The following is a 14,140-nucleotide window of genomic DNA, read 5'->3' as shown; positions in this document are numbered from 1 at the left end:
CCCTGCTCAATGGGGAGTCTGCTTCTCCCTCTGTCTGCTGCTCCCCCTGCTTGTGTGCTCTCTCTCTGACAAATACATAAATAAAAATCTTTGAAAAAAAAAACAACATTGCATTCATCTATTGACAACATTAAACTTAACATCAACTGTTTAAAACGATAAATAGTTCAGTATATAGTTACCTTTGAAAAGCAGCTCTTTGATAGGTAAAATCTTTTTAAGAGTTGGTCATGATAGGGGCACCTGGGTCGCTCAGTCATTAAGCATCTGCCTTCGGCTCGGGGAGTGATCCTGGGATCCAGGATCGAGCCCCGCATCGGGCTCCCTGCTCTGCTGGAAGCCTGTTTCTTCCTCTCCCACTCTCCCTGCTTGTGTCTCTCGCTGGCTGTCTCTCTCTGTCAAATGAAGAAATAAAACCTTTAAAAAAAAAAAAAGAGTTGGTCATGATAGGTTCATTTACTCACAGAAAGCCACTCCCCGGATACCATTTGCCTCTACAAGAGAGGCTGCCGATACAGCAACAGGAGAGAGAGTTGAAATCCAAGTGATTCCCCTCTCTTTACTTTTACCACTCTTCCTCTTTAACCCAGATGAGAAGAAATCGAACTTTCCTGAATTTTTTGAAGTAAAAGATAAACCATGGTTGTCTGAGGTGTTTCAATCTGTTAAACAATTTAAATGAACCTTCTAGAAGCCAGCATTTATTTCTTGTTTCACTCCCAATGCTTTGGATATCCTGATGAGGCTGAATCACCAGTCACAGTCCCCGGTGTGGACTATTCACAACTCCATGCATTTCTTTTGGTCACCATGAAGGCGAAAAATGAAATTATGAATTGTATAGATGCTGCGGTTGAAAGTAAATACTCAGACCTTAAAAATCTTGAAATAAAATGAAAACATGATGACCCATGGGGTCATTCTAACTAGTTATTATGTATATTTAATTTTGTATCCTAAACAAACCTGATCTTGGTGGTTCAGAAGACAGCCCCTTCTTCTGGACCTTTGGCAATCGGTCCAGTAAATTTTGGTTCTTACTCTTGGTAAGCTGGGCACATGGATGTGGAGTATGGTGTGAGAGAAAGTAGTGTAGCTGGGCGGGTCCCACTCACAGTGAACAAGCTCTCTTTCTCCTTCTATAAAGAGGACAGGATAATGATTTCCTCAGAGGGCTACTGTAAGGATTAACTGAGGTCATATAGTGTGCTGGTCATTGTTTTTATTCTTATTGCTGTCCTCCTCTGTCTCAAATCCTTCATCGAAATCTCTCAAGTTCACTGGGTATAAATTCCTGCCAGAGCAACCAGTTATTACACAGCAATTCTATAACAACAGTGAAATACTTGCAGTGTTTAAACCTTATTATTGCATTCTGCCCCATTCTGTGTCCAAACAAGATAACAATTATACTTTTTAAGGTGAAAGTCCCCATAGCGATGGAAGTGATGGGAAGAGTTCCCGTAATCTGTGTTACCCACAAACTTGGAACAGGGCCCAACATACACATTTTTATGATCATGAAAAAAAGAGAAGCAATTATTACTCATCATCCCCTTTTCATTATTTTATTTAAAGCCAGTCTCATATTTGGAATGAAACTCATTGACGTGAGTGCTATCTAGCCAGCTGTTTACAAACAGAATGGAATTTCTTCACCTTCCTACCACTGTGATAGCTCTGGAGGAGATAGAGAAGAATGCCTTAGGTGGGGGTCAGCCTGTCTCAGGAGAAGATAAACACTTTGGGGTGCCTGAGTGGCTCAGTCGGTTAAGCCTGGACTCTTGGTTTTAGCTCAGATCATCATCTCGGGGTCCTGAGATCAAGCCCCACATCGGGCTCCCTGCTCAGCTGGGAGTCTACTTGAGATTCTCTCCCTCTCCCTCTGCCCCTTCCCTCATGCTCTGTTTGTATCTCTCTAAAATAAATAAAAATTTTAAGAAAGAGAATAAGGCACCTCTCATCTTTGCAAATTAACCCCAGTTTCACATCCGGGCCTCAGCCATTATAGGTTCAAGACTCATCTTATTAACAAGCCAGGGAGTCTTCCCCTGGGTTGGGACTTACTAACCAATATGAAAGAGCCTGATATGTAGACCGGGCTGTCAGTTTTCATGTATATGAAGAACTATGATTGCCATGCGGATTACAACCGTCATGCCAAGATGACCGGTCTCTCTTTCTAGGAGAAAAGACACAGGAAGCCAAGCTCATAATCAGACAGTCGCTCGTTAATCCTAAACAGTTGAAGCGGCTCTTGTGAGCTTTCTAGTGTGATGTTGACAGCCTCGAAATTACCAAAAGAGTGACAAAACATCTTTTATATCTAGCTGACTTTGGAGGTCTCATCAAGGACTGAGGAGAGATCTGAGTTAGGAGGGTGATATGGTAATACACATGGTAAATCACCATAGAGACACCAGGGGAGCTTTTAAAAATTACTGCTACCTAGACATCCACAACCCCCAACCAATTAAATGAGATTTTTGAAGATAGACCAGACTTTGTGAATTGGTAGAAACTCCCATGTAATTATGCATGCAGGCCAAGGGTAGGGGTCGAGAGAGAGCCTAGAAGAAATCTAAAGTAATGGCAATATTTTATAGGTGTTGAAGTAATGAATCTATCAGAGAGACTGAGGTGGAGGGGCTGGCAGGGGCACCACTGACAATTCCTGGGAGGGTGGTGTTAGAGGGACAGGAAAGCGATACATTCAAGAAGCAGGAAGTGGTCAGCAACTTTTAATTTGCAGCAGAGATTAGTTAAGATAAGGACTGAAAGGTGACAGCTCCATTGGAGGCCTGTCCCCAAAGCGGAAGTACATGAGGTGATGGGCTGTCACCCAGTACTCAAAGAACCTCTCATCCATGGAGGTGAGGAGTGTTGCCTGAGATGGTCTGAGGATGCCATCTTGGTGTCAGGAGATAAGAACATGGTAGAAAGGAAGGCATGTCTAAAAAGATAAGTCCATGCATCAAATATAAAGGATAAGAGAAAATGACACAATTAGCCACACCAGGGGCTGGGAGAGTCCAGAAAGGAAGGTCTGAAGAATAAGTTTGCTCTGGTAAAACAGTTCAGTATTTGGCCACGAATAGAGACCAGGAGCTGAGACCACCTAAATGCACTCCAGAGGCAGCTGTGGCTGCTTCCAGAGACTGTGTGCCCCCAAATAGAATTTAGCAACTTCGGAAAGGATTGGGAACAGTAGGGAGAACGAAGTGTCTAGAAATTTGTTTTAGAAGCCAAAGTACAGGGAAGTGCAGAGCAAAGTGGGGGTGGGGAATTCTGTTTTCACAAAGCTCTGCTGTGAAGGGTGACAAAGGAACGTGGCAATGGCTTGGGAGTCCTGAAGATCAGAGGGGCATTTTGTTCTGTATTTGGAAGTTGGAAGAGATTTGGACATTTGTGATTGATAGCACTGTAAAGTTTACCAAGAAATGTCATTTATCTTTCAGCAAGAAACAGAATAAAAGGCTTAGAAATATCAGGATTTCCTCTCTTTCCTTTTTGTTTTCAATTAGTATCTGTTATTTCTGGATGTTGGACCCTGGTTTCAGATTTATCTATTTTAAGGACAGCAATACATCTCCCTAAAACTGTGACAATAAAATGGAATCATTGAAATAGTTTAGTGTAGTACTCATTATGTGGCATCTCAAAACATCTTAAAAGGCATTTCTTTAATCTAAGTAAAGCATATTTTTAAGATTTTTTTGGAGACATTTGCATTGTTTCTTGAAGCAATTGGAAACGTGCTGGGTATCTAACAACCAAAATCGAGAATCACTCGTATAGAAAAATTGTGCAACCTTTCTTTCTGGACACAGGTAGGCTCTGGGTTCTGGCTGCCTTGGGAGCTGCAAAGGAGAAAAAGGATAGTTCTTGCAAATGAAAGAAATTTGAAGTCTGGTCATCAGCCTAGGGATGCAGACTAGACAGGGGATCACCTGCAAATGAGGGGAGACTAGCAGCATCGGGTCCACAGACAAGACTTAGAGTCTGATCCAACATTGAAGCAACACTGACAATTCTCAAGCTCATGCTTTAAATATGGTCTTCTGTAAATCACAAAATTAGAGAGGTAGTAGGAACATCAAGGGATCACTTTAGCACCTGCTTTTCTCTACGTTGTTATGAGTGAATTTCAAAGGATTGAATCCATTTATAGATAATCCTCCTTTTAAAAAATCTGGCCACCAATATCTGTAATCCCATTAAAAATAACATTTCAGATAATTTTGTTTACTCCTTATTTCATGTATTCTATATTGGTTTTCTTCCACATCTCTCTTTTCCTAAAGCTCAGAAAAGGTCAATAAGCACTTTGTCTAGCTTCCTCTATTATTCCCTTAGGTGTTCACAAAAGCAAATGTGTTCAAGATTGCATGCCATTTATGTTTTAAAACATGGTTTTCATCTGTTCACAAATTATGGAAAATTATTTGTTTTGAGATTTTCCATGCTTTGTCTCATCCCAGGGGTGAATTTTTTGGAAAGCTTTAGTAACATATGTTCAGTCATTTTTGATGATGGGAAGGTGGGAGGGAAAAATCAACTTTTCTTCCTTTTTTTATTGTGGTAAGAAACACATAACATAAAATTTACCATCATAAATAATCATTTTTAAGTGCACAGTACAGTAGTGATAACGCTGGCCCATCATTGTGCAATGGATTTCTAGAATATTTTCATCTTTTAAAACTAAAACTCTATTCTCATTGGACAACAAATCATTTTGATCCTTCCAGCCCCTAACAAGCACCATTTTATTTTCAACTTCTACCTCATATAAATTATTTGCCTTTTTGTGACTGCTTTATTTATGAAATGAAGGTTCATCAGTGCCTATGACAGGATTTCCTTCTTAAAAAAAAAAAAGATTTCTTTAAGAGAGAGAGACTGCATGAGCTGGGGGGTGGGGTGGGGAGGACAGAGGGAAAAGGAGAGAATCTCAAGCAGACTCCCCGCTGAGGACAGAGACCAAGACCCTGAGATCATGACCTGAACCAAAACCAAGAGTTGGTCGCCCAACCAACTGAGCCATCCAGGCGCCCCAGGATTTCCTTCTTTTAAAGGCTGAATAATACTTTACTGTATGTGTATACTACATTTCTTTATCCACTCATCCACTGAAGGACATTTAGGTTGTTTCTATCTCTTGGCTGTTGTAAATAACGTTGCAGGGAACATGGCTGTGCAGACACCTCTCTGAGATCCTGTTTTCAGTTCTCTGGATATACACCCAGTGGGATTTCTGGATCATATGACAGTTCTAATTTTAATTTTAATTTTTATTTTATTTTAAAGATTTTATTTATTTATTTGACAGAGATAGAGACAGCCAGCGAGAGAGGGAACACAAGCAGGGGGAGTGGGAGAGGAAGAAGCAGGCTCATAGCAGAGGAGCCTGATGTGGGGCTCGATCCCATAACGCCAGGATCATGCCCTGAGCCGAAGGCAGACGCTTAACCGCTGTGCCACCCAAGCGCCCCTAATTTTAATTTTTAGAGGAACATTTATAGTGTGTTCCATAGTGGCTACACCATTTTGTAACATCACCAACAGTATCCTAGGATTCCAATGTCTTTGTATCTTCACCAACACTTGTTATTTTCTGGTTTGTGTTTTGGTTTTATAGCAACCATCCTACCTGGTGTGAGGTGATATCTCACTGTGGTTTTGATTTGCATCTCCCTGATGATCAGTGATGTTGAGCATCTTTTTAAAACTCTGTTGGTCATTTTTACGTTTTCTTTGGAGAAATGTCTACTCAAGTCCTTTGTTCATTAAAAAAAATTTTTTTTTCGGCTCTTGAGTTGAAGGAGTACCTTATATATTTTGGAGATTAACTCATTACCAAGTACAGGGTTTGCAAATATTTTCTCCCTTCCCATAGGTGGCCTTTTCACTCTGTTCATGGTTACTTTTGTTGTGTAGAAGCTTTTCATTTTGATGTAGTCCCATTCATCTATTTTTTGCTTTTGTTGCTTGTATTTTTACTCTCATATCCAAGAAATCGTTGCCAAATCCAAAGTCATGAAGCATTCCCCCTAAAAGTTTTCTTCTAGGAGATTTACAGTTTCATGTCTTACATTTAGGTCTTTAATCCATTTTGACTTAATTTTTGAATATGTGGTAAGGTAAAGGTCCAAACACATTCTTTTGCACGTGGATATCCAACACCATTTGTTTAAGAGACTAACCTACTCCCATTGTGTAGCATTGGCACCTTTGCCAGGATCCTTTGAAAATATGCATGAGGGTTTGTTTGTTTTTTTCTGGAATCTCTGTTCTCTACCATTGGTCTCTATGTATCTATCTTTATGCCATTACCACACTGTTTTGATTACTGTAGCTCTGTACTGTTGAAGTTAGTAAGTGTGAAGCCACCAGCATTTTTTCCCCTCAAGATTGTTTTGGCTCTTTGGAGTCATTTAAGATTCCATATGCATTTTAAAATTCTTTTTTTCTATTTCTGTAAAAAATGCCATTGGGATTTTGATATGGATTGCATTGATTCTGCAGATTTTTTTTGTAGTAAGCCTTCCATTCCATGAACACAGAATATTTTCCCACTTATTTGTGTCTTCTATAATTTATTTGAGCAATATTTTGTAGTTTTTAGTGAACAAGATTTTCACCTCCTTGGTTAAGTTTATTCTATTTTTTTCATGCTATTGTAAATGGGATTGTTTTCCTAATTTCTTTTTCAGATCGTGCACTGTTAGTGCATAGAAACACAGCTGATTTTTGTGTGGTGATTTTGTATTCTACGACTTTGCTGAATCCATTTATCAGTTCCAACTGGGTGTGTGTGTCATCTATAGGGTTTTCTATATATAAGATCATGTCACTAAATACAACATTGATTTTATTCCTCCCCCCCTCCCCGATTTTGATGCTTTTAATTTCAAAGTCTCACTTCTCTGGCTAGGACTTTCAGTACTATGTTGCACAGAAGTAGTGAGAGTGGGCATTCTCATCTTATTCCTGGCTAAGAAGCTTTTTGATTTCACCGTTGAATAGGATGTTAGAGCTATGGGCTTTTCTTCTATGGCCTTTATTATGTATGATAATTTCCTTATGTTCCTAGTTTATTGAGTGTGTTTATCATGCATGCGTGTGTTGAATTTTGCCAAATGCTTTTTCTGCCTGTATTGAGGTGATCATGTGATTTTTATTCTTTATTTTGTTAAGGTGGTGTATCACATTGATTTTCATACATTGAACCATCATTGCATCCCCGGGATAAATCCCACATTGTTATAACATATGATCCTTTGAATGTGCTGTTGCATTCAGTTTGCTGGTATTGTATTGAGGACCTTGGCAGCTAGATTCATCAGGGATATTAGTCTGTAGTTTCCTTGGGGTGTCTCTGGTTTTGGTATCACAGTAATGCTGGCTTATAAAATAAGTTTGCAAGTGTTGTCTTCAATTTTTTTGGGAGAGTTTGAGAAAGATTGGTGTTAATTCTTCTTTCAATGTTTGGTAGAATTCACCAGTGAAACCATCTGGTCCTCTTTATGGGAAGGTTTTTGATTATTGATTCAATATCCTGACTAGATATACATCTATTCAGAATTTTTTCTTTCTTCAGATTCAATTTTGATAGAGTGTCTGTTTCTAGAAATGTATTCTTTTCTCCTAGGTTATCTTATTTTTGGGTGTGTCATTGTTCATAGTAGTATCTTATGATACCTTTTGTTTCTGTGGCATCATTCGTAATATCTCCTTTTTCATTTCTGATTTTTGTTATTTGAGGCTTGCCTAGGATTTGTCAATTTTGCTGATATTTTTTTTAAAAGTTTAGTTTGATTTTCCTCTTTTTTTTTACTCTGTATTCCACTTATTTCTGTTCTAATATTTATTATTTCTTTCTTTCTGCCCACTTTGCTTTTAGTTTGTTCCTTTTTCTAGTTCCTTGAGATGTAAAGTTAGGTTGTTGATTTGCAGTCTTTCTTCTTCTTCTTTTTTAAAGATTTATTTAAAGGTGGTGGAAGGGAGGGAGGGAGGGGCAGAGGAAGAGGGAGAGAGAGATTCTTCAAGCAGACTCCCCACTGAGCACAGAGCTGGAATCAGGCCCAAACCCAGACCCTGAGATCACGACCTGAGCCGAAATCAAGAGTTGTCTGCTTAACCAACCGAGCCACCCAGGTGCCCCTCTTTCTTCTTTTTTTAATGTAGACATTTATTGCTGTAAAATTCCCTCTTAGTATTGCCTTTGCTACAGCCCATGTTTGGTATGTTGTGCTTTTGTTTCATTTGTCTCAAGGTATTATCTAATTACCCTTTAGATTTCTTCCTTGACCTATTAGTTGTTCAAGAGTGTATTATTTCATGTCCATGTGTTTATGAATATTCCAGTTTTCCTTTGCTATTGATTTCTACTTTCATTTCATGGTAGTCAGAAAAGATATTTGGTATGATTTTAATATTCTTAAAGATGTTAACCCTAGTCCCGTGCCCTAACATGTGATCTGTCCTGGAGAATGTTCCATGTGCACTTGAGTGTATATATGGGAATGTGTAATATACTTGAGAATGTGTATTCTGCTGTTGTTGGTTGGAGGGTTCTGTGTATGTGTCTTAGGTGCAATTAGTCCATAATGTTATTCAAGTCCTCTGTTTCCCTATTGATTTTCTATCCGTTTGCTCTATCCATTACTGAAAGTGAAGTATTGAAATCGTCTACTATTATTGTGTTACTATCTGTTTCTCCCTTCAAGTCTGTCGGTGTTTTCTTCATATATTTAGGTGCTCTGCTGTTCAGTGCACGTATATTTATAATTGCTTTATCTTCCTGATGAATAGAACTTTATATGTAGCATCCTTCTTTGTCCCGTGACAGTTTTTGACTTAAGCTCTATTTTGTCTGATGTAGGTATAACTACCCTTCTTGCCTTTCGGACGCTATTTGCATGGAATATCTCTTTATCTTCCCTCCTGCAGCCTATATTTGTCTGTATATCTAAAGCGAGTTTCTTGGTGGCGGTCTATACTTGGATCTTGTTTGTTGTTGTTTTTAAACCCATTCAGCTATTCCATGTTTCTTGATTGGAGAGATTCATCCGTTTACGTTTTGAAAAATTACCGATGGGGAAGGACTTAGTACTGCCATTTTTAAGTTATTTTCTGTATGTTTTTCATTTTGTTCTTCTTTTCTTCTCTTGCTGCCTTCCCTTGTGTTTCACTGGGTTTTTTGTAGTGACATGTTTTGAGTCCCTTCTTATTTCCTTTTGCGTTTCTTCCATAGATACTTTCTTTGTGGTTACTGTGGGGAGTATGTAACACATCTTATAGTTTTAACCATCTGTTTTAAGCTAGTAACAACTTCCGTCACATCCAAAAATCGGTTCCTTTACTTCTCCTTCCCACTTTATGTTATTGATTTCATAAATTACATCTTTTTATATTTTTATCCATTCACATAGTTTTGTTATCGTTATTTTTTATGTTTTTATCTCTTAAATTTTATACCGAGATTAAGTGATTTATGCATCACCACTACAGTGTTATGAGATTTGGTGTTTGTCTATATTTTTACCTTTACCAGAGAGCATCATATTTTCATATGCTTTCACATTGCTGTCTAGTGTCCTTCCATCTCCACTGGAAGCATTTAGCATTTCTTGTCAGGCAGGGTTAGTGGTGGTGAACTCCCTCAGCTTTTGTTTATCTGAGAAGATCTTTATTTCTCTCTCATCTCTAAAAGGCAGTTTTGCTGGATATAATATTCTTGGTGGCAGTTTTTTTTTTCTTTCAGCCCTTTGAATATATCATACCACTCCATTCTGGCCTGGAGTTTTCAGAAAAGGTTTTTGGATCATATACTGTTGTTGTTCATTCAGTGTCTCTACAGGGGATGAGGTTTCAGGCTTTATTCAGCCATCTTGCTGACCTCACTCCTGACTTTTTTAAATGACTGAAATATGTTCAGCATTCCAGTGGCTGGATGATTAAGCTGATGGACAATTCAAAATCATCCAAATGTTTAAAAAAAATCTCAAGTCGGACATCAATAAGAAAATACTTGCGTTGCTTAGAAATGACAAAAATAAAACTCTAGAAGTATTTACTCATGAACAGCTCTGAATAAAATGTCTTTTTTATTATTATACCTAAATACTTCCATGAATATTGATTTTTCTAGTCACATAACATTAATTGTTCCATAATTCTGCTTTTAAATAGTTCACTGCTGCTGTAGATGGTTTTAGTTTTTTAACTATTTTTGTAAAGAAGAAAACAAGAACATTGAATGTATTATACTTTTTGATGCAATGTTAGACTGAAAGTGAAATTCATAAAAGCTGAAAATGTAAATTTTTCTGTATGTTTCACTTGCCTCATGGGAATTAAAGATACAGGGTTGGTTTTCATTTTGTCATTTCTACCTTGCTGTGAAATGGACAATAATTGTAAATCTTCTTTAGATGCCCAGAGACAGATTTTTATCTAAAATGTGCATTGGGTGCCTGGGTGGCTCAGTCGATGGAGTGTCTGCCTCTTGATTTTAGCTCAGATCATAATCTCAGGGTTGTGAGGTCAAGCCCCATGACAGGCTCCATGCTCAGTGGGGAGTCGGTTTGAAATTCTCTCTGTCCCTCTCCCTCTGCTCCTCCCCCAGCAAGCATGCTTTCTCTCTCTCTCTCTCTCTTTCAAATAAATAAATAAACAAACAAACAAACAAATAAAATGTGCACAGTAAGCTGGGGTGTCTGGCTGACTCATTTGGTGGAGTGTGCAACTCTTGATCTCAGGGTTGTGAGTTCGAGGCCCTTGTTGGGTGCAGAGATTACTTAAAAAATAAAATCTTCAAAAAATAAATTAAGTAAATTAAGTAAAATATGCACAGATAAGCCAAGACCTAGAAGGATTCATGGTCCTTTAGTTATTTCCTCTGTTTTGGGAGCAGTCTCAAATTTAAACTTCATCTGAGGAAGAACATATACAAATATTTGCAGCTCTTTGCAGACTTTAGCATCTAGTTTGAAATATTTTGAATGAAATTCTTTGTGTGCTACAATTTCATTTGATATTATGAACATTTTATTTGCAATAAAAAGACGATTGTTCCTTTATGAGGGAGTACGTATGTGATTCTTATTTACAATTCTGTGCTCATCTTTGTTTTCTTGCTTGCAAAGGATCTCCATGTTTTGTTTTGTAATCAGGCGTATAATTAAAGCATCCTAAGCCGTGGAGAAAAGGCCGTCAGCAAGACCGTACGTCTTGCCTGCATAGCTGTTTCTCTTCTTACTGCCATTCTTAAGAACATATGACAAGCCAGTGGAAATAAAATTTCCTGTGTTTAAAAACTAAATTGTATCAGGAAGCACAGAATTGTGATTGAGTGCTAAAGATAAAACATACTGCATTACTGTTAAGGCATAGTCCTACTGAAAATGGAAGGCATTTTTATATTAGCAGTATGTCTCCTAAAAATGTAAAAAATAAGCCTCAGACTATAATGCAATTTGAGAGATTCTCAACATGTGCAGCCACTCGATTCCACGATGATTAATTAAAACCCTTTACATTGTCACTAAATGACTTCATAACTGGCTTGAAAAGAACCACCATTTGGAAGCCTCGATAAATGATTTTAAAACCTTGTTACAGTTTGTATTAAACATAACATTTTTAAAGAGAGTAATATATCTAGTTGTGGTTTTCCTGTTCTTTCTCCATAATGAGCCTATTTTATGCCTTTTCTCAATGACTTTCCAGTTTTCAGAACAATACCACATACTTGTTTCCTTTAATATGTCCGGTGATCATTGCATTTGTCTTTGAATGTTGTGTTGAGAAGGCTCCTGGGGAAAATATTATGTGTTCCATGGCATTTTCTTTCTTCTCTTCTTTTTAGTGGAACCCTTTTAAGTATCCAGGAAAAAAAAAAATGTATGTATTGATTTTGGCTGGCTTAGGGATTTTTTTTTTACTGTAACCTGTAGCAAGATGGCTTTTGAGCTTGTTTCTTGGGGCCTGCACAGTAGGAATCAATGTGGAAGCCCAGAAGAAGTCTTGAATAAGTGTCATTTTTTTTTAACTACTGCAAATCCCACTATCAGAAAGTGTATTATAGCAGTGAGTGATTTTTTTATTTATTTAATTTATTTTTTTAAAGATTTATTTATTTCAGTGAGAGAGAGAAAGAGAGAGCACAGTGGGGAGGGACAGAGGAAGAGGGAGAGAATAATTCAAGCAGACCCCAAGCTGAGCATGGATCCCGAGGTGAGGCTCGATCTCACCACCCTGAGATCAGACCTGAGCAGAAACCAAGAGTTCGAGGCTTAACCAACTGCACCACCCAGGCGCCTCTGATTTTTTTTTTTAAATAATTGCTGCTGGTTTAGAAGGGCCCTGTAGGCAGAGAGGCATTCTTTGAGACTCTCAGGCTAGAATACTTCAGTGAGCATCTTCATCCCATACTTCCTCTGTCTCCTCTATTACCTTCTCTCTTCCCACACTTATTGAGCACCTACCATGCACAAAGGAATAAACTTTTGATATAAAGAACAATATGATTGATTCTCAAAAGAGCATGCTAAGCAGAAGAAGGCAGCCACTCTGTGATTTATCAAGTATATGAAATTTTAGAAGCAAATCTAATCTGGAGTTGCAGAAATATATAGAAAACCTCTTGTGCTCTCACTGAACTTAGTCCAATTTAGTGGAAAGATAAGATCAGTCTACAGCTTTGTTCAGTACAAGTCCATGGATGACAAATCAGTACCATAATCTAAATGCTAGAAGGGCTCATAACAAAAAGGAGAGATTCATCTTCTCTATCGGGGATGGCATGAGCAGACTCAGACCTGTAGTTAGACGACAGCTGTGTTTTGTTCAACCCATATGATGGCTTATGGTTTTCCCCCAAATTAAATTATTTTCTGACACTTATGAATTGGGAGATTTCACGGGAAAATAAATATGAATTTTTGAGCTTCTCTTTTTAAAAAGACCAGAATTTCAAGCATCCTAAAGCCTGCTTTCTCTTCCCTACTGGCTGTGATGAGTTGAAGCTGAGTGTTTTAGGCACATCAGACAGTCTCTGGCTTCCTCCACCCACCTGGCTCCTTCGTTTGTCCACACTTCTTACTTTTACCCCAAAACTTCGGAGTTAATGATCCCTGCTCTGTTCTCATCTCTGACAGCACGTCAACACTTGTGTTTTTATCAAATGTTTCCTTTGACTTTTCCTCTTGTGCCTTGATGACACCATCCTAAATCAGGCCCCCCCTTGCTGCACACTTAGCAGGCCGAGAGCATCTTGCAGAGCCCGCCCTTTTCCCATCTCCCAGTCAGTACAACATGCATACCTTCGCCAATAGGTGACATCCTGCCAGGCAGCATGGAAGTGAGAGGAGAGGCAGGGGTCACTGCCCGAGTGGGCATCCAAAGACGATGCTGTATGTTACAGGCCAAAAATAAGAGGACTAGAACCAATAAAGAACTATGAAAAAGTTTCTCAGAAGTGGTGGGTAAATAGAGAACAAAAGCCAAAAAACAAAGACGAATCTTTAAAAAGAGTGAAAATGACCAATAAGCACATGAAAAGATTCACAACATCCATCAGACATCAGGGAAATTGAAATTAAAAGCACAGTGAGATAACTAGCACACAACCACTAGAATGACTAAAATTAAAAAGACTGGCAATACCAGTGATATGGAACAACTAGGATTCTCGTATGTTGCTAGCAGGAATGTAAAATGGTATAGCACCACTTTGGAAAATAGTTTGTCAGTTTTTTATAAAGTTAAACATGCACTCACTGTAGGTGTTTACCCATGAAGAATGAAAACATGTGTCCACACAAACACTATTACATGGATGTTCATAGCAGCTTTATTCATAATAAAACTGAAAACCATCCAAATGTCTATATATGGAAAAATGGATCAACACATTGTGGTATGTCCATTCAGTAGATTACACTCTACAATAAAAATGGAATGAACTCTTAATACTCAGAATAACATGTTTGATTCCTAAAAAAAAAAAAAAAATGCTGATCAAAAGAAGAGAGATACTATATAATTTTTATGTGCATAAAATTTTAGAGGCAAAACAAAGTGAAAGAAAGTAAATCAGTGATTGCCTGGGACCAGAAGTAAGAGAAAACTG

The 14,140-nt window shown here is 38.2% G+C and overlaps 1 protein-coding gene across 1 annotated transcript in view; it reads left to right on the top strand.

Moving 5' to 3' along the window:
* Positions 1-14,140, top strand: part of DCHS2 (dachsous cadherin-related 2) — a gene marked incomplete at its 5' end in the record, with an annotated part of 237,182 nt that overhangs the window by 190,577 nt on the left and 32,465 nt on the right. The gene's annotated exons all lie outside the window — the stretch shown is intronic.

The sequence above is a fragment of the Ursus arctos genome, unplaced genomic scaffold, assembly GCF_023065955.2.
Source record: "Ursus arctos isolate Adak ecotype North America unplaced genomic scaffold, UrsArc2.0 scaffold_11, whole genome shotgun sequence".
In the NCBI taxonomy this organism is placed as follows: Eukaryota; Metazoa; Chordata; class Mammalia; order Carnivora; family Ursidae; genus Ursus; species Ursus arctos.
Note: the sequence above shows the minus strand (reverse complement) of the source record. Positions and strands in the feature narration are given on the sequence as shown.